Source organism: Amia ocellicauda, chromosome 11 (assembly GCF_036373705.1).
Source record: "Amia ocellicauda isolate fAmiCal2 chromosome 11, fAmiCal2.hap1, whole genome shotgun sequence".
Classification (NCBI taxonomy): Eukaryota; Metazoa; Chordata; class Actinopteri; order Amiiformes; family Amiidae; genus Amia; species Amia ocellicauda.
This window is the reverse complement of record NC_089860.1, coordinates 29,539,082-29,561,839: the sequence shown is the minus strand read 5'-3', so window position 1 is coordinate 29,561,839 and position 22,758 is coordinate 29,539,082. Positions and strand designations below refer to the sequence as shown.

The following is a 22,758-nucleotide window of genomic DNA, read 5'->3' as shown; positions in this document are numbered from 1 at the left end:
GTCAGTAAACTCTGAGAGGTCCCAGGAAGGACAGAATTAATCTTCAGTCTGCTGATTCAACATCTACCAAACAATAATATTTAAAAAAGTCCAGAAGCCATCTTCTTTTTCAGTCCTTAAAACTTCTCTGTGCCATTCTTTGAACTTCCTGTTCATTAATTCCAAAACTCAAGTGAGAACGGCTGATTCTGAAGCCAATTTTCTTCCACTCTCTCTTTCTCTCTATTCCAGAATGAGATAAACACACATTTTTAATGACTCTCAGTTAAATAACAAATATTTAAAGAGGGGTAAACATTGTGCAGAACGAACAAAGTCACTAAGAACTAAGAACTCTTAGGAAACATGAAGTATGAAATACACACACACACACAAATGTATATTTTTATATATATATCCTCCATGTAACCAAAGCAGAGGTGTTCAATTAGTGTTTCCGAGATGCTTGTTGCTACACTCTCAGAGTTTGCTTCAGCCCAGAGCCCCAGGAGCTACAGCAGTGCAGCGGCACAGAAGTAATCCAAGACTCATGCCTTACGGCTCCCCAAACAGCAATTTATTTCCCCGATTCCCCGTTTCCAGTGCTTTATCCTGTACCATGTGGCGCACTTGTTATTATTGAAACGAGCACATGCCTGGCGAAGGAATTCTCTGCGCGGTGACAGCTGGAGCTAGTGTTTGACCTCTACTTGCTCTCCCCTCCTCAGGGCATCGAATGACTGTGGCTGTTTGTCTTAATCTGCACTCTTTTCTGCTCTCTGCCAGGTCTGCTGGGGATACTCGGGGGCAAAGGGAGGCCTAAACCCAGGGCACACAAGATGGCAGCTGCTTCATAAGGAGGGGGGGTTAAACTAGACTGAGCAGTTTTCACCCCCACCCCACTCTCAGTACAGCAAGCACTCTTTTTTCCTGTACCTCAGTTTTTAATTCTTATTTTAGTCCCCATTACCTTCCCTTTTAGTTTCATATTTTCCCCTTCCCAGGATGGCAAATCCCGTATCCTGAGCAGATAAGATAATAATGTACACGTTCCTGCCATGCAAATTCAGTTTTCTTGTAAGGAAGTAATCGTTGTTTGTTTGGCCACAAGCGTATTTTAATCTGGTTAGCTTTAATTAAATACCTAAATAAAGACATGAATGAATAAAGAATAGAATATAATAGGACCAAATGAATGCAGGTTTATTCTCAGTGCAGTCAGGCAGTGAGGAGCCCCCGCCTTGTTAGGGGTTCATTTGAAATGCAGGTGTTTGTTGTGAGCAGGCAGACATACCTGCAGATTATAAACAAACAGTGGAAACTCAGGCAGACTGTTAACTCCAGGTACCTGCCTCCGCTTGACATGTGTCAGCTACCTTCCTGTCATTTAGGAGCTCCACAGTAACGTGTAGCTGTCATACTCTGCTTCGGGTTCAATGACTTTGTGACTTTTGCAACTTCTCTGAGATTTAAAGTATTCATAACTTAGACTGTGTCACCAGATGATACTACGCACAATGTGGTGCAGGAACACGACAGTCACTCCTCATTGCCACAAGATCGCTGGGGAGCACCAGGGATCAGTTAGGCAGATATTAGGGAGATGTAATTGGATACTTCAAAAGAGGAAGAGATTTGGGGGAAAAAAGTACAGTACATCCACATTATTTCAATACTTAATTGCAAGTGGGGCTGGAATGCAGAAAAGCCGTGCCACAGTTTGCACAATGGAACGTGCTTGTATCAGGAGAAGATGACCATAAGGACATTGGTTGCAGCTTGCAGGTGATTCAGCTGGGGCCTGGGTTGGCTTATCAAAGCCCTCTTTGAGCCGTCATGATATAGTGCCGCAATAAAACAAACATGAGGTGCAAATCTGTCCCCTCTGAGCCACTGTCTTTTGTTGAGATGACTGGGCACCACCTGTGCCAATCTGAAGTAATCACAGGTCATTCAAGGGGAGAGGGAGGTGGGCTAACAAAAAACAAAGAACAGGAGAAAATTCTTAATTTGAAGAGGATCAGCAGGATGAGGCGACATCATATCGTATTGCTGACAGATACTTCCACAACCTCTATGAGCGCAAGTATGGCTTTGCAGTGTGCGTGGCGCATAGTAATTCGGCTAGGGGCTGGGTAATTTAATGCAAACACAGCAGAACAGCCCTGTAATATTCTACATACTAATGATGGAGCTGCACATTATTTGAAATGTAACTTTAATGGGATGGCCAATGTAGCCTGTAATAACGTCCCATTGCAATCACTTTCAATGGGAACCTGCAGCCCGTTCCCCTGCCTTCAAATTGAATTTTTGCTACACACATAAAAGTTTCAATGACAGACAGGGAGTTTATATACATCTCTCTCTCTCTCTCTCTCTCTCTCTCACACACACACACACACACACACACACACACACACTATTTGCAGAGGGCTTCCATCTGCTGATAATGGGTTGCATCAGAGGTCAGGTGAGATTTATTTATTTTTATTCCATTTTGATTTTATTTCAAGGGCACCATGACCATAAGTAAATACGGATTACAATTTTACGTACAAAACCATCCTGCCACCATTAATAGAACTGTATTTTAAAGCCGACATTTCACCAGGCCACAGTATTGCTACAGTGCTGTATTGATGCCACCCCCATGGCTTCTCAGGGGTCGTGCAAATCCCCTGGCACACAGGGACTGGCACAGTTGCTTGGCAGGCTTGCCTCTGCTTTTGTAAATGTTGTGTCCAGTCCAGAGGTGAACTTCAGTTGGCAGTTTGGGAACCAGGGTCAGATGAACATGCACACAGTGAGAGAACACTGGGCACAAAAGACTGTGTCTACTGTGTCTTCATAATGAAGCTGCTGAGATGGGTGTGTAGTTTGTGTAATTTGAACCTTTCTGCTGTGCCTGGAAGATACCCAGGCTCCCTCACTCACAAGAGCAGATGCTCAAGCAAGTTTGGTAAGATCTGCAAACAAATCTTGCCTTACGGTTACCCTCCCAAATGTGTTTGGGGAAAAAATTACTAAACATCACATTGAATTACAATACATCAATAAATAAGTAAATATATGTGTAAATAAATAACAAGAACAAGCCAAGGTGACTTTCAGTGAGGCACCAAAGTTTGACCTGCAAGCAAAAAGCAACATTTAGAAAAAGCTTTACACTAAAAATGCCTTCAGGAGAGAGAGAGGAGTAAAAAAAAAAGATTCAGAAATGAAATCCTACTCAATGCTGTGTGTGTCTCGAGTCTTGTCTTGGAATTATACACTTTGACTTTTATACGCAAATGTGTCTGGTTTAATCAGCCTTATCTGGTACAGGCAAATTCAGAAGATATGTACATGAGATATGAGCCTTTCATCTTAAAAATGAAAAAGAAAAACACACATTAGCTTCAAGACTTTCAGCACCAGCACCATTTCAGTTGGCTTGTATTTGATATTTGTTTTATTTAAAAGTGACTCCCATCAATTCTTTCAGCCATGCTGCGCCCTTCCTAATTGTGTGTTGGGAGAAACTGAGATTAACTGGAATGCCGAAGACCCACTGTATTGAGACCTAGCACTTTGCAGCATTTATGGTTCCCACCGCATGAATTTTAATGGGAATTACTGACCTAAAATTTCTTCTCTGAGCATCTTTCCCCAGAGCTCTGTACTCACAGTAGCAGATACAACATTGCTACATTCAAAACCTGTCAGTTAATCTCCAGTGTAGAAGTCATCCTACCCCAACTACAAACAACAGGCATGGTGTTGCTGTGGAGATGCTGGCAGGAAAGAAAAATAGAGCCATAATATAAGAAGGAGAAGAGGAATTCAAAGTATTTGAAGAGGTCTGCACGTGACAGTAGTTTTAATAGTAGTCAACATACATAGTTGCACGGACATGGTCCTACCTGCTATTATCATCTCTGTTGATCCAAATTATGGTGGGATTTAAATCAATTGTATTCATTCAGTTTAAATTGCACATTGTTAGTTCATAGCTCGTTAGACAGCAGAGACCCAGAGCTTTCAATCCCCATATCACATCTCTCTCTATCCATCCTAGTCAGAGATAGCGCGGCCTGAAGCCTGACCTCGGTGACGTGATGGAGTACATTGTGGATGGGTTATGTAATGCTCTCCTACTCTCTGGCTTTGTTCCACAGCAACCTGAGTTCGGTCACTTTTGAAAGCAGAGACCCAGAGCTTCCAATTGCTGCATCCTATGCTGTAGCTCTGTATCCCTGTCATGTCTCTATATCTGTTTCATGTCTCCTTTTCATAGCACTGTTATATCATTATATTTTAAAATAAACACATTTACAATGGTTCATTTTGTATTGACACAGTTTGATGACAACACAGATTGTGATTACAATGGAATATTAAACAGTACACAACACAACACGTTACTGTGTTAAAAGGCTACCACAGTATACTACACCACACCACACCTAAGCCCAAATAAACACAATAAAATAAAGAGAAAGAGAAAACCTACAGGAATGCTTAATTCAAGGTAAAATGACCTTGAAAGCCTGTATGGTATTCTTTTTTTTCTTCTTGTTGTGGGGTTCTTTTGTTTTATTTTACTCTCAGAAGAGTTTAAAAAATAAATAAAAATACAAATATTGCTGCTGACTATTTGCGGTAAACAGCTGCATGTGAATTTCCCCAGTGGAATTCAAAGCAAGAGGAATTTCCAGCTGTTACTTTAGAGATCCTCGCTGTGTCTTTCAGATCCACTGCATTCTGCTTTGGCATCATCAGCACACATTCCCCAGGGACCTTGTTTAAAATGAACGAACACCCAGCACAAAATAACTTTATTTTTAAAGAAAACCTCCCAAAACCTATGTGACTTGTCTTTCAATAAAGAAAAAATATATTGAATTAAAACTAAAAAGGTAATATCATGCACGGCTCAAACCCTACCCCTCCACACACACACAATCTTTTTTTTTTCTTCTCCCCCCTCTCCTTCTACAATTTCGGAGAGAGATAATGGAAACTGTTATGGCTGAGGAATCCTCACTACAGATGGGACCACTCCATGAAGAATAACCTATGAATACAAAATCTAGCCCGCTCCCCAGTAATAAGCTGGTTGCTGAGCTGTTGAAAGTGCTGAACCTGAGACCATGAGCTAGATGCATTTATGCTGGCTAAAGATCTTTTCACACTGAACCGGCCCTGTAGAAGCAGCAATGCACACTGGAAGAGACTTGTGTTAGCGCGCTGTTTAACTAATGGGGCCTTTTTATACTGTCAGCATTGAACAAACCTGATGCCATCTGTACTGGAATGGGCTTTTTTCTCTTTTGCAAAACACTGGTGTAATACGAGAGGTTAGTGCTGCACTACACACTTGGCAATCGATGTAACTCGTCACTCTTTCTCTGTTGTTTGCATTCAAATTGAAAACTAGGATGTTTGCCTTTTGTTTTCTTCTTTTGTAAACACCTAATGACAATCGGAGGATAAACTGAATGGTCATATTATATGTCAGTTTGAGACTGTGAAAAGTAAATGAATATAAAGTATACAGTAGAGGATAACTAGAAAACCCTTCAAATTGTACTTGCCTACATGTGGTTAGAGCTACTGGAGTAACTGTAATATACACAGCACTCACATTTGTTACAGTATAATAAATGTGTTACAAACATTAACTACAGTATAGTAAATGTGTTACTACAGCTTGTTACAGTATAGTAAATGTGTTACAAACGTTTGTTACACTAAACATCCTTCTCACTTTCTTTTCTACGTGGCTTCTCTTATTCATTGTGGTTTGGGCAATGGGACAGATGTTTCAAAACCCGGTGTGTCCAATCCCACTTACAATCAGAACAAGACATATACCCCAGACTGGTAACAAGCAATCTCCAAACTACATGCCTCAACCTGCTCTCAGACGATATACTGGATGAATGTCTTGAATTTCTGCAAACTTGATATGAAGACAGAAAAGTGCCTATTTTGTTTTAGTTTTGAGGGGGGTAATGCACCCCCTAGATAAATTCCTAGAATTTAATCAAATGCCCAAAGATTAATCTCCTTTTCTATTCAATGCCAAATTCAAGTCTGCACAGGCTACTAATTTTCCCTGTGGGGAAATTGGAAGCAGAGAAAGAGCCAGGTGTCAGTGATCGGTGCTGCTCAATTTGGATCCTCTGGTAGAAAATGTAAATGTAGCATTTTTCCCCCCTCACAAAACCAATATAAACATGTTGAACAAGCAGTCCTAGGTGTGGAAAAGGATTATCTAATCCCCCTCCACCCAACCACCACCACCACCACACACTCCTTTACAATTACTTTTCAAGGTTCAGTTCTTTGTGAAGCTCTGGTGGCTTCTATGCTCCTACATATTGGTACCATGTTGTGGTCTACCTGGATTAGTCACATACTGATAGCACTTCAGTGCTCCGGCTGTGGAGAGCTGTACACCCTGCCTCTGGGTCCTGACAAAAGAAAAGCTCACTGCTAATTCCAGATAAGCTCTCTGGCACAGGTAACTCCCCTTCCGTGTAGCTGTTAATAGACCTCATTGGATGACTGACAGCCAAATAGAGACGTGAACAATATCATAGACGTACTAAAAATACACCACAAAAGAAAAAACAAACACAAAAAACAACATTCTCTTTCTGTCTCTCACCAATGTGAATATGCAGTCAAAAAAATAGTTTTTTGCTGGAATGATAAACAAACAAACTGAGGGGGGAAAAATATGTGAGGGAGTGTTTGAAAGCTGCCATATGTTTATGTATTTATTGATTTATTCATGACTTTTAAAGCAATGTCTTGCTAGGTGTTTAGGATCGTTAATTAGGTTTGACTTATTTCCACTGATTCTCTCTGACAGGGCACCCTTGTTTCATCAAAATACGACGGTGGCCCAGCGCATGCCTGACATCATACGGCAGAGCAGCGAGGCTACTTGAATGTTCTAATACGGATTCCCTGACAACAGAATCAGGAGTTAACTGATAGCCTATCTCGAAGCGTGTCACGACTTCCTGTGCCTTCCACAAGGTGGATGTTCCTAAGAGTAAATACAAGAGCTATATACAGTACAGGATGAAGGGGCGGCTGGGAAGATTAATGGTTAGGATGGCTTTATCAAAGAAGCCGCTTTCCTGCGGGGGGTTCTACATGGTGATTTGTTTTTATTTGCTGAGGAGTAAATGAAAACAAAGTGATGTAAACACACGGGTGAACAAACTACTGCCGCAGTGACTCCTGGCTCCTCACAATGCGGACGTGGCTGTCGTTGTGGGAGTGTGTGTGTGTGTGTGTGTGTGTGTGTGTGTGTGTGTGTGTGTGTGTGTGTTTGTGCGTGTTTGAGCGTCTGTGGGAATCAGTGTTTACATAAGGCTTCTTTTTTAATGGATGAGTGCCACAAATGCATCTTTCTTATTCACAACTTAAACAGAACTGATCTGAACAGATCTACCTAAGAAGAAGATAAAAAAGCTGTTGAAAGAGCAAGCTGTTCTGAAAGGCATAGCACTAAACTTAACTCGAGCGTTGCTACAGCAGTTACATTAACATACCTCTAGGTTTTTTTTTTTGCCATAGATATTTATTTTCTATGTTTCCCTTTTTATTGTATTTTTCTACTTCACTCAGAGGATCATGCTACACCTTATAAACTGAGTGGGGATCATCAGGATATTAACTATGAGTCACATTAAAAAAAAAATCAAGTATCCCCTTAAAGTGTGGAAAAGTTACAGGTGATTTACTGAAACAGTTGCAGGAATGTGTGGGGAAGTGTGCTGCTGTTTCTCACAGCTTTGTGGGAATGATCTCCAAGGCATTTGAAAATCACCGTTAGGCTGAACATACCGAATATATTGCTACAGAAATGCTTTGTGCTGTACTTTTCTTCCCACCTTGTCAATATTTATGTAGTTCATGTAAATGTATTATTCACACTTCATTAGCTTTTAACTATGCCTTAATAAGCATGAACTTTAAAGCCCCAAAGTTAGGCATGAATACAGCTTTTGTCAGCCTTAAGTGTGACCTGCCGGATATTTGCAAGTAGATATCCTGAGCTTTGATGATGCAATTAAAATAAAAACTGCAGTAAGACAAATTGCAGGGAAGGATACACTCATTTTATGAGGCATTGTAACTTTAATTGATTCGAGCCCTCCATGATTCGAGTCGTGACTAGTACGAGTTTTTTTTTTTTTTCTTCCACCACACCTGGAGAGAGAGCAAAGAGAAAGTCAACCAAGACAGTCCGGTACATTTGCGCAGCCACAAGGTCAATCTGATGACGATGTCAGCGCCTCCACTGGTTGTTCAGCCCATCAGTCTGTCAGTCATTAATTTGGACAGGAGTGCTCTGCTAGCTCCTCCACAGTATGGATTGCTGTCTTGGCCAAGTGCCATGCTGGGATGCTGGTATTTGTGCTAATGGAATTGACCATAAGCTGTCAATGTGTAGCCCGCGGCCAGCTAGTAGGAACAAATCAATGCTATCGGACAGGCTAATGAGCTGTAGTACGAAAAACATGAAGCAGGGAAAAAAGAAAGAAAAAGACCCACATTTCCATTTTTTTTCCCCTCCACTTCAGAGGCTTCTTTGCAGATTTATCCTGCTTGGCAAGAGAAATCGCAGAAAAACTCTGGGAGGCCAGGCTTAGGGATGGCCGGACCTCAGAGAGCGGACTCTGACTCACAGCACTATTGCACAGAGTTAATTCACCTCTGAGTGTGAGAATCAACACCCTGCTATCACCATTATTATTCTCTCAGTTCCATCTCTGTAAAATGATATCGCCTTAACATTGTGTCACCCAAAGAGGAATATTTTAAACCTTTCAGAATCTGTCATCAGAAAAAGACACCATCTTCTTTCTAAATGATCAGTTAACCCTCACGTTGCGTCTTTCCTATAACCTGTGAGATGTGATCGACAGGAGACTTAATCTCGTGAGAAATGTCCACTACTATTGGCAAGATTTACCAAAGCATGGTTGAACATCGATAACAGCGTGCTAAAAGAGAAAGAGTTTAGCCTTGCCCTGCCCTTTCGAAGATCTTTGAGCTGCAAGGAACACTGTACACAGTATACATTAATGCATAATACACCTGTGTGCTGTGATTCCCAGAACGAATCACTCAGAGTTCACCCTCTTTCTGATAGAATCACATAAGTTTGATTTGAAATCACTTTCTAAACCAGTACAGGCAGAATTACCTATTAGTCGTCGGACCACATAAGAACCTGGAAGCCCCACAATTCGGTGAGTGCAAGGCGATTTTCTTCCCAGTGCTGAAAATAGAACATAGGGCACTTAAGTTATTCATATTAATGGAGTAGCACAAAGCTCTTGTATTCATTCAGCTATCTTCATCTCCACCCTGCCCACTCTTTATGAACTGCATGCATTCCTACATCTCTCAGGACTCCAGCATTTAACCTGGGAACAATGATGCACTTTGTATCTTTAGCTGCAAATTGTGTTTGCAAGCAGCCACCAGAGCTTGGATGCAATATGCCCCTTTCTTTTTCTTTTTCTTTTTTGTATTCATGGTTGTTGCGAGAGAAAGGGAAAAAGCGATTGAAGCAAGGGGCTTTGCAACAATAAGCCATATGGCACTCGGTTTGGCACGAGGCAGAATTAGGGCATTGTTATAGGTGAGGAAAAGCTGAGGTTTAAGAGGAAGCAGGGGAATGGCAAGTGAATGGTAAATAGAAACCTGTGCAAAGAAAGAAAACATAAAGAGACAGAAGAAAACAACAAAGCAAAGATAGTGTCAGCTGTGACCATTGGTTTATTTTTGATACATGAGGTAATTGACAGATATTGAGAAAGCAAGTGGAGAAGCTAATGTAATTATAAGGAATTACTGGTCCCACAGACGCGCTGCATGTTTATCATGCCTGCATTTCAGTGCTTATAAAGAGTCTGTCCTTGCCTGCAACAGTACACCCCTTTCTCTGTTTACTCCCCAATATCTCTTGCCGATGCTTTAGATTACATGGACTGTAGTCACCTGGATACAAGCATATTGTGATGGGCTGTTTGGTTGTTCTACTCCTTGATTTGTTTGGTTTCCACAACGATTTGTACAGCCAGGGACGATGGGATCTTCAGGAAAATCAAATAAAACATTGCACTGACATAAAATGAATCTGAATGTCTTAATATACCATCCTATCCTGGAAAGGCTCAGATGTTGGCAAGGCTAGTCAGAATGCATGTCTCCAGGCTAGCATACAGTTTGCACAAACATATCTGTGACACACACTGCCCACCAGCATTTCTGACCGAGAACGACAGTGGGGAAATGGCCCAGATTTGACTAAGCTTATTGTTCCCAGACAGCACAATGTGTCAAGTCAAAAGTGTTGCTAGAAAGCATTAAAACACACTGCACATGACGGAGAAGAGGGAGAATAGCTTGTATGGAAGGGCTGGGGGAGAGGGGGGCTTCAGACTTCCTCCCCAGCCATTGTTTGTGTTGCACATTTTCTCAATATTACAAAAAGTGTTGCAGTTTCCCCATTTGTCTCCACCAAAGCTACCATTTCTGATAATATGCATTCATCATCCAGTAATAGTAGTCCGGGAGGAAGTGCACTCTGGGAATACAAACAGAACAAATATATATATATATATATATATATATATATATATATATATATATATATATTATATATACAGTGAGGGAAAAAAGTATTTGATCCCCTGCTGATTTTGTACGTTTGCCCACTGACAAAGAAATGATCAGTCTATAATTGTAATGGTAGGTGTATTTTAGCAGTGAGAGACAGAATAACAACAAAGAAATCCATAAAAACACATTTCAAAAATGTGTTAAATTGATTTGCATGTTAATGAGGGAAATAAGTATTTGACCCCTTCGACTTAGTACTTGGTGGCAAAACCCTCGTTGGCAATCACAGAGGTCAGACGTTTCTTGTAGTTGGCCACCAGGTTTGCACACATCTCAGGAGGGATTTTGTCCCACTCCTCTTTGCAGATCCTCTCCAAGTCATTAAGGTTTCGAGGCTGATGTTTGGCAACTCGAACCTTCAGCTCCCTCCACAGATTTTCTATGGGATTAAGGTCTGGAGACTGGCTAGGCCACTCCAGGACCTTAATGTGCTTCTTCTTGAGCCACTCCTTTGTTGCCTTGGCTGTGTGTTTTGGGTCAATGTCATGCTGGAATACCCATCCACGACCCATTTTCAATGCCCTGGCTGAGGGAAGGAGGTTCTCACCCAAGATTTGACGGTACATGGCCCCGTCCATCGTCCCCTTAGCAGAAAAACACCCCCAAAGCATAATGTTTCCACCTCCATGTTTGACGGTGGGGATGGTGTTCTTGGGGTCATTCCTCCTCCTCCAAACACGGCAGGTTGAGTTGATGCCAAAGAGCTCGAATTTGGTCTCATCTGACCACAACACTTTCACCCAGTTCTCCTCTGAATCATTCAGATGTTCATTGGCAAACTTCAGATGGGCCTGTACATTTGATTTCTAGAGCAGGGGGGCCTTGCAGGCGCTGCAGGATTTCAGTCCTTCACAGCGTAGTGTGTTACCAATTGTTTTCTTGGTGACTATGGTCCCAGCTGCCTTGAGATCATTAACAAGATCATCCCATGTAGTTCTGGGCTGATTCCTCACCGTTCTCATGATCATTGAAACTCCACGAGGTGAGATCTTGCATGGAGCCCCAGACCGAGGGAGACTGACAGTTATTTTGTGTTTCTTCCATTTGCGAATAATCACACCAACTGTTGTCACCTTCTCACCAAGCTGCTTGGCGATGGTCTTGTAGCCCATTCCAGCCTACAATCTTGTCCCTGACATCCTTGGACAGCTCTTTGGTCTTGGCCATGGTGGAGAGTTTGGAATCTGATTGATTGATTGCTTCTGTGGACAGCTGGTGTCTTTGATACAGGTAACAAGCTGAGATTAGGAGCACTCCCTTTAAGAGAGTGCTCCTAATCTCAGCTCGTTACCTGTATAAAAGACACCTGGGAGCCAGAAATCTTGCTGATTGATAGGGGATCAACTACTTATTTCCCTCATTAACATGCAAATCAATTTATAACTTTTTTTTATAAAGTTTTTCTGGATTTTTATGTTATTATTCTGTCTCTCACTGTTAAAATACACCTACCATTAAAATTATAGACTTTATAGACAAATAGATTTCTTTGTCAGTGGGCAAACGTACAAAATCAGCAGGGGATCAAATACTTTTTTCCCTCACTGTGAATATATATATATATATATATATATATATATATGGTCTTATTATTATATATTACATATGACAAAATACGCCAGTATATTGTAGGAAATTAACCTCCCCATATATTTTCAACCCATCAGATATATATGGATATATGGAGTATATATGGATTATAGACTACAATATTTTTCATTTAAATTAAAGTTTAAATATGCCAAAAAAGGGGACAGTTGTGCCCTGTAAAAAATATAAGGATCACATATATATTTGTTTCATATGGGTTTGGATCAATTCCCCTTCAATGTCGTTTCCTCACCTTTGTGGTGCTGCAAATTTGAAGCTCTCATCAGAATTTTGCCTAAACTTAACTTTTTCTTAGTGTAGACAGAATATTTTCCTATACTGTCCATCCAATCTTTTATTTAGTTTTTTTAAAAGCGGCAACCAAACACAGGCTATTTTTAGTGTATGGCTGCTGCTCTGTATTATGTGTGATGTTCTACCACCGATAGAAATCTCGCTATGTGTAAGTGATCAAACACACACACACACAAAAATGCGTCCACCCACATGCCTACACACACTCTGAGAAGCACAGGCATACACATGCATATTAGCGCAAACACAGAACCACACACATTTGTCATCAGTATTCAGCACAGACAGCTGACAACTGAAGATTGCCATCAAGATTCATAATAAGCAACTGGGTCATGCTTTACATTATCTACCCTTAATTAACACTAATTAGGATTATTACAGAGCGTTACCAAGAAACACTGATATTATATTTCGCCTGCCTAATCCTAGTCCTCTCCCTCACCTTTTGCAACAGACAGGACAGGAATCAGAATAAAGGGATGTTTAAAACCAACCAGAGCTGGGATTTGTGTTAAACCCTCTGCCGTTGTCTAAATAGTGAAAAGGGATGAGAAGGAGCTCTTAAGGCTTATCAATTGATTCCCTTCATGTGGACAAGAGCTGCCAAGTTGGAGAGGTTTCTAAATGAAAGGGAGGTCAGTTCAGCGCCAGAAAGCGTACGTCTCATTTCACTTCTTTCAGGATTTAATTGCCTCCATCATATCGTTTTTGTCTGTAACATGGCCCATTGAGATTTTGGGACGGGAAATATTTTAATGAAATGCCCCACGTGCACAAAATGTGAATGATTTCACCTGGCTTAAGCTTTTAGAACTTTTTGTTGAACGCATCCCTCCAAAGCAAGCCAATAGCGGTTAACCAATGAAAACGGGCCCCGTTAAAAAAAAAAGAGAGGCGTGCAGGGTGTGTCCGGGAGAAAAACAATACAATGACTGAGATAGGGAATCAAATGTAACACAAAGGCTTGAGAATTGTTGAGCTGGTTTGGTCAGCTTCTACCGCAACAATCTCTGCTAGTAGAAAAAAAAATATTAAAAGAATAACTTGTTAAAAAGCCAGCCAAGCCTGCAGCTGAGAAGTGATGCTGGCATAACAGAGAAGTGTGGCCCTCAAGGGATAGGTGGCAAGTATAAATGGCTTTATCTGGGACTTGCCAGGAAGGACCTATGGCAGTGCAGCCTGGTGCGGGGGCTGTTTCTCCAGGCAGCTCGTCACGTAGAAGACTGCTGTGCCAAATGACCACCGCGTTGCACTGAAACCGAATTCCATCTGTCAAGCACTAATCAAATCACATACATCTTACACGCTCAATGTTTAATATAAAGACTTACATACTACCCACATAAGGGTTTTGCAGTGTATGATTCAATTTGTTGTTACAGATTACTTTGTTATTAATACCTAGGCTCTACATAATTATGTGAATTTTACTAAATATGTAAATATTTTAATTTGACTGCATCTTATGAAGATGTTCACTGTTAGTATTATTAATATCATGAAATAATCCATCTAGATTAACTGCCAACTGTATTTATTTATGTATGCATTTATTTATTGGCAAACACAATTACCCAGGACAATACACACTTGTCAGAAAGTATACACATTTCTAGAAGCAGACTAGTAAGAGCAGTAACCTAACCTATGACATCTAAATAACCTTAGAAAACAAAGCAAAGCAAAACACACATTTCCATACGCCTTGTACTCACTTTGGCAATAGACCTATGGCAAAGATACATATCCCGCAGGAAAATTAAACAAGCCAAGAAGTTATAGACTAGAATTATATAACATCTATCTTGATATTAAAGGTGAGATTCCTTCCTGCCTTGTTGTGCGTTGGCGGATTGCATTAGATTTTTGTAAAGCTATGTCCTGTGGCAAACACCAAAAGGTCAAAAACAAGTTACCGTGTCTATGAGCCGAAGGGAGTGTTGCAAATTGGGGTGGATTTCATTGTGTTGCATTTGCATATGACCGTAGGAGGGGAATTTAATGAGGCATGGTTAGATTGTGAAAGTTTGTATCGAGCAAGTTTACTTATTTAAATCTGTATATCCATTTTTGTTTAGTAAAAAAGAAAAAGAGTAATCCATAAAATCTGCTGGTGTGTCAATAATATTTGACCAATAATATGCCAATATTATGCTGTGTGAATAAAAAGGAAAGTTTTGCCTTTCCCCCTTTCACACAATTTTTAAGCCAACTTCAACAGCAGCAGCAGGAGCAGGAAGAAGAGCCCTCCGTCGGAGTCATTTTCGACTGTGCTGCTTTATCTGATTCAACGGTCTCATTTGTAAGCCGAGACCCTCCGCAATACAGTGTGTTAACAGATCTGCATACAAAGGAGGTGTTTGTTACATACCTCGTAACCCACAAGCCCCAAACAGTTTAAAATCTTTCCATCAACACATGGTAACACGGTAAGGCGAAACATTATTGAGCTTGCCTGTCAGTTCAGGAGTGCCGCAATCAATAAATGGGATGACCTTACAGTCAAGGTCGCTACGCACTGCCCCTTTTGCCTGCTAATGAAATCCGCCATGAAGCAAGAGCAACAGCAGCAGCAGCAACTACAGCGAGTTTTTCCATGTGTGGGTCTCCTTCGCTACTGTTACCTTGTTAACGATCGGACCGTGATGTAACCTTAATGTTACATCTATGCCGCCTGCATCTGCACTGGCCCGTTGCCGAAGCCCCTGGAGATGCATTAGAGCCATGTGACGTTATTACTACAATACAAAGAGCATCATTAGAAGAAGCAATATGCTTCAGCCCCGGTGCTATATTCATGACTGCAAGGAAAAGAGTTATTTCTAAAACCGCAGGAGGCCTTACAGTTGATTACCTGAGTTGCTTAACCTATTATGGAGTTTTCATTATCAAACACATGGTCCTTTTAGACATCCCCTAAATCTGGGGAAGTGAGGACAAGAAGGTCATGGAAAGTGAAACGAGATGAGAAAGTGTAGTAAAATCCTGACATTTTGTGAGAAAACACATGAATTCGTACCATTTTTAAAGCAATTAAATGAAATGTATTATTCAATACTGGACAGGTAAGAGTGTTATATGCAAAGAATAACAAGTTGCTGGTTACCAAGAGCAAGAATGTTTGGGTGTCCAAGGACTGCAGTGGATGACTCTTGCCTGGCTAGTTTAATATCTTTTGTTCTTCCCATTGTGTAGGTATTAAAGTGGATACACTTGATAAATTTTGTGGTGCAGATTTATGATGACAAGTATTTATAAGAGCTAGAGACTTTTTTCCACACGTCTCTAAGCAAATATTGATCCCCCCCTCTCACTTCAGCCACCATCATACTTCATTCTTTCAGTAGCTCGGCACCTCCTTTCTCAACCCCCTACATTATTTATTTTTATTGTACTTTTCGCATGTACTTATTGCAAATGTCCAGGTTCATGGATATTAGCAAGTCATTGCCTGTGATTTATCTCGCTGTAATCTGAGGTAGGTACAGAAGATCTCATGGCATTAGATCCATACAGCACAACCTACCATTACAAAGCACAAGGAGGGCATCGATTTTTAAAAACATCACTATCAGGTAGTCTGTGATCAGAGCTCAGTGGATTTAAAAGGTTTTTATACTTCAGACGACAGATTATGCTGCAAGCAGCGGAAAGATTTTGGTTCTGCTGTACACCTTCAGATATCACTTCCTTAACCAAGGCCCTGGTTTAGACTGGCTCTGCTACAGAAGTTGGCAATGCATTTCAGCCATCTCCCACTCATGTATGTCACCCAGAGCACAGTATTGCTCATATGAAAAACCTTCTCTCTGGTCTGTGCAATACATCTCCCACTGCCATCTGTCAGGAGCACAGCTAACACATACGAGCCTGTCCCCTGTTTCCTCTAATTAGCACCCTAATTAGTTCCTCTGACTTCTCACCACACCCCACCAGGGACCAGCTTGCACCTACCGATCACAAGAAAGTATAATCTTCCTCGGTGGATGGAAGGCACTGTTCTCTTGAATGTGATTGGATTTGTTTCATCCACAATGCAATACATACAAAACAAGGACATTAGGGAATAATTTGTTCAGAGGACTGTGTTTGTTTCATTTATTCATTCTGTCAGTCATTTATTCAATCATATACTCATTCATGCATTGACTGATTTTCATGTGGAAGCTGCCAGGCCAGAACACATCAACATAAACTACAGACCCATCTCTCTCCAAAGAACAGATAAAACCGTGTGCAGCCAAAAACACGCTACAGTGACTGTCTCTGCACAGATATCATGAAAAGGCAGTTCTTGCTCAACCCAAATTAATCCTTAGCTTGTCGTGTGATAAGTGCTTTCCCAGTCTGAGAGGATATCTTATGATTTACAGCAGGGTTTCAAAGCCATGCTTCTCAGGGCCTGTTGAGTCTTCTGCTTTCCATTCCTACTGAGCACGTAATTACATAGGCTTATTTAACTAACTGCTTAATTAAACCTTTTTCTGTAGCTCTTCATAATTTGGATGTGGTAACAAATCAATGTTAACCCTGTACCCAGTACTAGCTTTAGAGTTCATCTCACTATGAGGTCTGTTTCAATGAACTTGCATCTTGAATTGCAGAAACCTGCCAAACAAACAGCTAACAAAAATAAAATTCCCACCCATGTCTGTACCTCATTAATTGGTGAGCTATTAAGAGTTGAGTGGGCAGAAACACATTTAGGATACACTGAACAGAGTTCTTTCTGCTAATGTTCTTGCAACTATGCACGTAAAGCAAAGTATTGACAAAACCAACTAGTGCAGAAGATGGTTAAAAAGGGAACTAATTAAGAAAGCAATTCAATTTAGGGCACAAAAGTTATTAAGATCTCAGCTGGAATGAAAACCAGAAGATGCCGGGGGACCAGTGATATTCAATCATGGATAGGCTGAGACCAACACACAGACCTACAGAGTTGTGTTTTCCATGTCTAAGAAGAATGGAAAAAGTTTGATCGTTGAATGAATTATCAAGTGCTGTCCCATCAAGTACCTGCTACCATCTACATGCTTAGATTTAATAAAACTGAATACAGGGTTGAAATGTCTGTTTTTCCCCTAATGAGCAGGTAAGTTTAAACAAGTTACCTGTGGTTCCATCTATATAGAATTAAAATAGATTTTTAAATTCTATTTGTTCTCATGACTCCTTAATTGCTGGACTACAAGTTGACAGTGTGTACACTCTACTGTTTGCAGGAGGTATTCTATATATGCATGGCTTTGTTTTAAGCAAAAAGGATGTCTTTGCCTTTTTATAGGCTTTCAGAGAAGTGCTCGTTTGTCTGCAAAATTAGCTGCTAAGAATTCGCCCGGCAAAGCCTAAGAAAGCCAAATGAAATCCCTAACCTCCAAAGAAGCCCCTTCTTCTGACATTCAATCTTTTCACAGAAAACAATAAGACACTGCCTGAATTATTGCAACACAAAAGGATTTCTTTGGCAGAAGAAAGAAAGAAAGGAAGTGGCCTCAAACTTTCTCTTAATTGCTAACTTCAACCAGTGGAAAAGATGATAGGCTTTTAGAGGTTCAGCCTTGTTAATAGAAAGGCAGTTTCAAAGGGATTTTTTTTAAAGCTAAGGAGGGGTGTTTGGGTTTTTTTAAGCAAAGGGATCAATAGCACTATTGTTGGCAAGATTTGAAAAGAGCAAGCTAGGTAAAGGGAGATGAATCCCGTTTGTTGTCTGAGAGATTTGTTCAGGGGGTGACTCTCTGTTACAATATACAATTGAAAACAGTTCAAGCAAAGCTATTGTATTCCTTTGTAGGTACAACTGGAAATGACTTGCTTAAAATCCAAACATACTCCCATCACAAAACTTATCACTAGATAAGCTTATAGTCCACTAGCTTGCCATCCTAGTTGGGTTGCCTTTAACGTAAGGGTGCTATATACTAGGTCCCTCTGAGTTTACCCCATGGGCAAGGAGACTGAGACTAAGACATTGGTCCAGGATCGGAAACAAAACAGGAAACTGTGGGTTTTACTAGAGGGTCAGACCCCCTTGCAAGGCGGGTCATGTCGTTGACGTGCATCATCACCTGTATTCACCAGTGGTTCTCCCCAGCAGAGGGCTCTCTAACCATGCTTCATTGCTGCTAGAATGATCTTGCATCACAAAGGGGTGCCCTCCACCACCAACTCGCATCACTATTAAGCCTTAGCTCGAGGCACTGCTTATGTGAAAGATAGGAGTTGTAGACACTTAACAGCACAGTTGGGCCAAGGTAAGAAAAAAATACTGAAGGAGTATTCCAATGTAATTAACCTTGTTTCACCAAGGACAGAAATAAGACTCCCACTGCACAGCTGTTGGATCCATTCTGATGTTTTATGATCTGCAGGACCTCGTGTATAACCCAGCACTCGGTGTAAGATATTTATAGTATTCATCGACACAGTCTGTAGCTTATAAATCAATGGATCAAAAACTTTTATGTGATGAGAGTCTCACTGTCAACTCTCCTGTACACATGACACTGCCAAGACCACTGGTCATTTTTATTTTATTTTATTTTTCCAAATAATAAAGAAAGGTAAATCCATGCCTACTTTCATTACACAGAGTCTGCAAGTCAAGGTGATGAAGTCTCAAGTGGCTTCCAAGACGTTACTTTTAACAGTTCAACTTCATAGAAAAAGATTACCTATTTTGTGACCTTCAAGTGTTCAATGTGATGAGGTTTACCTTGGTCATATATTAGGATCACCTGGCTTAAATGAACATTTCTATGCAGATGATGATGTCTGCGCTCAAATCTATATCCACTCTAAACCTGATATTGATGCTGCTGCCTCTATTCTTAGTGTATTGATATACAGAATTGGATGTTACAAAGAAAAAATGCCAATTCAATTGTGATTAAACCTAGGTTATGCTAACCCTCAGTTATTAAAGACTAATGTTGTAAATGTATCAGTTGATGATGCCATGTCTGAGTTTAGTTCCAAAATAAAAATATAGGTGCAATTTTTGACCCTGGTTTAACTTTGGAACCACACATCTATAATACTTTAAAGGTTTCATTCTTTCACCTTAGAAACAGTGCGATCACAGAAGAATGTGATCTATACTTGATGCATCCACAGCTGAAAAACGTGTTCATGCTTTTGTTTTCTCATGGATTCACCAATCGCACACTTGCTAAACTAGAACATGTTCAGAATCCAGCTGCTAGAATCGGGTCTAGGTCTCGTGCAAGTGAACACATTACTCCTGTTTTAATGGGCCTTACACTGGCTGCCACTCTCATTTAAAAAACGTCTTCTGACCTACAAGGCCCTGCATGGTCTGACTCCACTTTGCCCTATTGACCTTTTATGCTTCTACACTACCAGTCATAGCCCTTGCTCCACTGATGTCAGACTGCTCTGTGTCCCTCCTTGTTGGCCTGCGCTTTATGGGCGACAGAGCTTTTAGTTGTCATGCCCCTGAACTGCAGAACACAATCCAGCAGGAACCAGGGATTCAGTTACCATTTACATTTAAGATCAAACATAATACTATAAATTGCTTTCTTCAGCTTCTAGAGTTAAATATGACTATGCAGTGCATATACATATACCTTGTGTACAATACATAAACACCAACAAAAACACCTCATTTAGAATTTTTTCTTAACAATAACTGTCAATATCAGCTCGATCTACAAAAGACTTCACAGTCTAATGATGTCACATAGCACAGTGAAAGGCTGTAGCTCATCCTCTTAAACAGTAATAAATTGCACATTTACTGCCTAATAAGATTCTTTATCTTAAGAATGTAAAAGGAATCGACTGTTCTGTTATTTCATGGGGTCCACTGTCAATAGAAGATCAATTTTATTGGGCAACAAAAATTAACTGAGCTCAGGGAGAGAGTGAGAGCTTGCTAACAGTGTGAAGCAAAATGGCAAGTTTTATTTGGTGTGTGAGTGCATGTAACTTGGCTTATTAACAAAACCACATGTTTACATCAATCAAAGTTTAGTGCAAAATATTTGATAAATTAGGGGGAGAAAATGAAAGAAGAAAAAAGACAGACAGGACAGCCAATAAACTCCAGGAGGAAATACTCTGATATTCTGAGCTGCGGTGAACAGCCTGTGTTTTGTCTGTGTTAAACCTGGCCAAAATTGTTGACACACACTAGATTTTAAATCAACAAAGCAATATCCCACAAAATAGGCTGTGTTGCTCGGCTATGGTGCTCTTAAGATTGTAGTATGATTTTTCTCATTAGAGCATGATTGATTGCTCCCTGGGGAGTCATTTCACTGATGAAGAATTGTTTCACTGTGGTGTAAATGAGGCTGCACATAAAGGAATAAAGGACAGCTAATTGTTCATAGGAGGCTGGCAGTTGCTTCCTCGTGTAATTGAAATAAAGCCTCCAAAAACTTGGCAAGTTGGCTGACTTCTTCAGCTCATGAATGTTTAATTCCCTGACTTGGGCGAGACAAAACTTCACACAGCTCTTCCAGCCTGCTGTTTCGTGTGTTTTTTCCCAGCCGAATCAATTCAAGCTGAAGGTAAAGCAAACATGCTGCAAACACAAGCAGAATTCTTCAATGCAGCTGTAAACAGCGGCTCTTGTCTGCATTACAAATGTGCTTAATTGCATTTAGCTGTGCCATTGTGATAGTGTGAGATCATGACGTCAATGTAAATAAACATGTCACCACTTGCCCACTAAACCTGATACAATTTATTTTGCCAATGAGCATCTAATGTTCTATTTTAATGGCAGGATAACCTTTACATGAACAGCATATGTTCAGTGCCACTAGTCCCTGCACTGTTTCAGACTGCGCTTCATTTCTCGTTGTGATCGGAAGAGCTCACAAGCCATTTATAAAAGCCAATCTTGTGCTGCAACTCTCTCATTTTTTATTTTTGTTGTCCTTGTGTCTATTACAGATTAAGTGAAGGCCTGAAAAACAATAAACTGCACAAGTAACTGAACTGAACTAAAAATTTTACAGCACAATTCAGCACTTTGTGACTAACATCAAGAGCACTGCAGAACAATCCCAATTCCCGTCTGAATGATAAACTGACACGAGCAGTACCTCAGATCATTGCATTCAGTGGAAGATTAACTTAAGTTATTTTAATTGCATAACATTTATACCATTTGACACGCAGGTTAACGACACTCCTGAGCTGTGAGCAGACACTGCGAGCTGCAGTGTGGCTGTACTACTTTGATTAGAATATGATAAATGTCAAATTGAAGTTTTACTCATTTCTTTTCCCCACACAGAAGCTACAAATAATTATTCTTCCCAAACAGACTCAGCTCTCACTGAGATCCAAAACAACCAAGAATATCTCATCTACTGCTAATATAGCCTATTCTAAAGTCAGATATAATGGGTGGTACAACTCTCAGACAACCTTGGTCATCTTGTAACAGTTTGTTCTTAAGGCCTTTTATTGTACTTTCAAACTTTTACTGTATATAGAAACCTTCAAATATGTTTCTTACTCAAATGACAACAACCAAGACTAAACAAGGCTGCTTGTTTGACTACAAAAACTACAAATTTAGTTTCTGAAATCCTCAAACAGTATTTGACTCACCTTGAGATGAATGCTTCTCCATTCACTTTCTTTAAACCTCCTTTTAATGTTGCATTTGTGCAGGGCTGTAGACATTGTATTCAAATAATATCCATATGAAAGATTTATTTGGTTTCTAAATAGTCTTCACAGTGCAGGGGCTAGTCTCTCTCCATAGAAGTGCACCTTCAATTAAGGTCCCCCCAGGCACAAATTCTGAATAAAGTAAAATGACTGAATACTTCCCCCCTTACCACCACTTTAAAGACTAAAGCATGCAAAGCCAATTTTTATGTATATTTGAGTGTAATTAAAAAATTAACAAGGCCTGGTCATAGAGTCGCTTGCTTCAGTGAGCTGGGAGATATCACAGTGATTAAAGTAAACCTCTTTGTTTGTGGCTAGACTAGAGATAAAGCAACCAGCAACAAACACCTTTGTTTTTTCGTATTAGGTTTGGACCCATAATTTTCATTTCTCTGTGTTGGTTTCACTGTTATCAAAGGGTTTTGTGATTTTTCCCCTCTCTTACCTCTCTCCTTGTCTCAGACCTTTTTCTGTTCTTCATTGAAATGCAACTGGTGTCAATGTCTGCCA

General features: G+C 40.4%; 1 long non-coding RNA gene across 1 annotated transcript in view; it reads right to left on the bottom strand.

Moving 5' to 3' along the window:
- LOC136762804 (uncharacterized) overlaps positions 1 to 22,318 on the bottom strand; it is a 121,761-nt gene extending 99,443 nt beyond the window's left edge. The window contains exon 1 of the long non-coding RNA XR_010820905.1: positions 22,183 to 22,318. This is a non-coding gene — a long non-coding RNA (uncharacterized LOC136762804). The remainder of the gene's footprint in view (positions 1 to 22,182) is intronic.
- Between the last annotated feature and the right edge of the window lie 440 nt (positions 22,319 to 22,758).